Source organism: Oryza sativa, chromosome 6, assembly GCF_034140825.1.
Source record: "Oryza sativa Japonica Group chromosome 6, ASM3414082v1".
NCBI classification, from domain to species: domain Eukaryota; kingdom Viridiplantae; phylum Streptophyta; class Magnoliopsida; order Poales; family Poaceae; genus Oryza; species Oryza sativa.
The window spans coordinates 19807501-19811062 of NC_089040.1; the positions used below are offsets into that span (position 1 = coordinate 19807501).

A 3562-nucleotide genomic window follows, 5' to 3' on the forward strand; every position below is an offset into this window, starting at 1 on the left:
TAATCTATAAAAATCATCGGCATCATTATTGGCATCCCCTGAACTGCCATCAGCAGCACCCCCCTCCCCCATTTGATCTAAACCATATGCCATATCTCTAAGCATTTCAGGAATTTCATCACGATCAGCTGCCCTCTGTTCTACTTGAACTTGTTCATGTGTAGTGCAATGTGCAGAAGATGATGCTTCCCCATGAAAAATCCACAGCCGGTACCCATGCTTAAATCCATCACATATCAGGTGTTCAATTACAATGTTTGCTTCCAACCATGAACAATTAACACACTTCTTGCAAGGACACAGTATTTTATTTCCTTTTGCTGAATGAGTAAAAGCAAATTCTATGAAGTTATTGACACCACGTCTGTACTCAGTTGTGCTCCTGAAATACTATATTATTAGAGTTTGGACAAATGAAGATAGTGAGGCTAAACAATTCCATGCTAGTAATTGTGTGTTTGTACCTAGGCAGATCCATCCATCCCTTATCCATGCTTGCCTCTTATAATGAAATACTAAATGTCTGAATATAAAATGCAAATATTCGTTATGATACTGCAAAAACACAAATGGTTAACATAGCTCTCAAGCTCAACAAGCATTCCAGTCATACAATCAAAAGGCAAAACATCGTGTAAAAAAAAACTAAAGTATGTAAAAGTAGTTAGTAAATCACATAGAAGTAAGAAAAACTGATGTCAAAGAGCAAGGGAAACACATATGTACCTTTTAGTTGTGCGTTTGCTTGTTAATTTGTTCTGGTTTGCTGCCAACCTTGTTGGTGTCTCCGATTACTCAGCAAGACCTTCTACATTTTTGGATAATAAATACAAAATTTTAAATGCAACCTCTGCGATATATTTTGCTCTTGTGCAATGCAAATTGAAAAATTAAATAATCTGAGTGACAATCCTCAGGTTCAGAAAAGAGCATCTGTATTTCTTTTTACTTAAGCCACTGAACATTTGTATTTTCAGATGAAATACCATAAACAAAATCAAGTAGTCACCCTGTTTATATGCAGTACAATGGGTTAGTTAGATACCATATCACTTAAGGTAAATTTTGTTAATTGTTAGCACAAATAAAAAGGCAGCTATACACCTAAATCCAGACAAAGAATGGATGCTCGCATTTGATGGTCTGCTGCTTTACTTACATAATTAGAGGAGCCCCCTAGTCATAAACTAATAAACAGAGAAGGAGTTCCACTTCCATACCTAGCTAAATATGTCAGGGAGGTCAAGTAGACAAGAATTAAGCAAATTCCACCATAACTACTGAAGATAGATCTGCAATGGAAAAGGTAGAAAATTGGTTATGCCAGGGTGAAATAAGCACACATGAGTAGTAACATCTCAGAAGGGATGGGACAACAACCAATTGGAAAAATATTCCTTTTACAAAGACAGTAAGAACCATCATCTATCATTTCTATCCCAGTAGTCAAATTAAAAATCTTAGCACATGACTGAACATAAAACAGAACAAACAACAATGAACTCTGCTCCATCACCACATCTGCCTGGGGAATAAAGTTAAGATAAGGGGGAAGAAACATTAGGAGGGAAGGGGAAGAGGAAGCAGGGAATGGGGGGACAAGCTTGACCTTGTGTTGTTGATTGCAGTGGACAAAGAAACGTCGTCTTGAGCTTCAAGAAGGGACGACGGTGCCCAGAACCTCAGGTGAAGCAGATCTGGTGAGCACAGATGCAGGTGGCTCCCTAGGAGCGATGAGGTCGTGCTCTTGGTGATGAATCGCAGCCAAATGCGACCTCCCTGCAGGAACCACCTTGGGGGCGTGGAGATGGTGGATTCATGTGGGATGGGCCACATGGATGAACCACCGGGGGCAATACATCGTGGATGATGTGGGGGAGATGGAGGAGGGGACAGGAGGAGGTGGTGGCGCTGCTGGTTGGAGAGGAAGCGGCGGCGGCGCTGCTGGTTGGGGGAGGAGATGAGGCGGAGGCGGAGGCGGTGCTGCTACCTGCTAGGTCTTGGAGTGGGGATTTTTTCAGGTTTCTGAGAGAGAGCGTGTGAGAGAGAAGAGAGGTCTGTTTGTTTGGAGTTTTGGTGCTGAAAATTTTGTTCCGCGCCATTCCTTTTTTGTTTAGCGCTCGTTTCTCCCGCCGATACATTTGGGCCGCGCCTTTTTTTTCGCCTGGGCATCTACAGATATAGCGACAGACAATTGGACGGGACAGTTCAATTAGTGGCAGACAACTTGCCACTAATCTTTACCGACAGACAGTGCGTTAAAAAAATTATTTTTACCAACAGACTGTGTGACAGGATATTTTCCGACAGACAAAGTGACATCTAAATTTTTTTCTACCGACAGACGACTGTCTTCTTTTTAGTGTTGTGGTGTAGTGAATATGGATATTATGACATCAATTTGTGTCACAACAATTATATCCGCATAGAATAGTTATTGAATATCAAAGCTTTATCCCAACAAAGAAAATTAAATATTTGTTGTATTTTTTGTTGGTGGGAGTACATTTAGTTTTCTCTAACTAATATTTTATTATAGTAATATACGATATCAATGTGGCTAGGATATTTGTTTCGATCATAGTATATAGTATATTGAATTTGTCTGACGATTTATGAAGATACTTTTCTTCTTGCTTATTTTTTCCTTTTCTCCTTTTATTCGTGGCCCAAACGCCTGTAATTGGGCTGTACAGCCCAGCTTCGTGGCAAACAAGAGCATCTGCACCAAAGGTCTATTTTCCTTTCTTTCTTTTTCTTTTTGTTTTTCTTTTTTGCGTGCTGTTCAGAACTCCGGATTGGTCGAGACGCCAAACCAGGCACGACGATTAATGCATGAGAGCCGTGCTAAATTGATCGTAAACTTCGCCACGTGTACCACTCAATTTAAGGCGGTTCCGCCGGCTTTAGAAGATAAGATATGTATGTAAAAATATTTTTTTGAGAAGAGAAAATTTCTCTTATTAATCTATTATGGTATATCTTTGATCAACATGTAATTCTATTACCTTGTTATATTTACATCATTCAAAAAAATATATAAATAGGACAATCAAATCTAAAATCCTAGATGTGCAACTGACTCCAAGACTGAAGTTCTTTTTGTTCATGTTAAAATGCCTCTCGTTTGGAAGAAAATATTTAACACGTTAGTTGTTGCATGCGGGCTTAGGACGAAATGCTCGTAAATATGCTTATATTTTTGGTTTCTTGATGAGCGAATGTTAGAAATGATATGTGATGCAACTAGAAACTCGATTATATTTATTTATTAGCAAAGGTGTCATCACTCTGCATATCCTCACATGCATCCTTAATAGAAGATGGTAGAATGCGATTATATATCATGGCTTATAAGCTTATTAGAAATACAAAGTGTCGTAAACAAACATGAGAGATGGCCGGCACACTGGTTTGGATATCATGATATCCAACTTATTTATGACTACTCCAGGGCAGCATATATAGCCTTGCAGGGGATTCAAAGTGCGAATTCAAGTCCCTTATGCTTGCATGATGCAGTTGTTTAGGAAACGATAGTGACAATATCAGCTTCCTTGTT

General features: G+C 39.2%; 1 long non-coding RNA gene across 2 annotated transcripts in view; it reads right to left on the reverse strand.

Moving 5' to 3' along the window:
- The window catches only part of LOC9271270 (uncharacterized), an 8591-nt gene extending 6550 nt beyond the window's left edge, over nucleotides 1–2041 (reverse strand). Inside the window, exons 1-4 of one of the 2 annotated variants that reach the window (XR_010742050.1) lie at nucleotides 1610–2041; nucleotides 1221–1292; nucleotides 727–808; nucleotides 465–523 (exon numbers count right to left, since the gene is read on the reverse strand). This is a non-coding gene — a long non-coding RNA (uncharacterized lncRNA). The remainder of the gene's footprint in view (nucleotides 1–464; nucleotides 524–726; nucleotides 809–1220; nucleotides 1293–1609) is intronic. The other variant, XR_010742049.1, reaches the window with a different exon arrangement.
- Between the last annotated feature and the right edge of the window lie 1521 nt (nucleotides 2042–3562).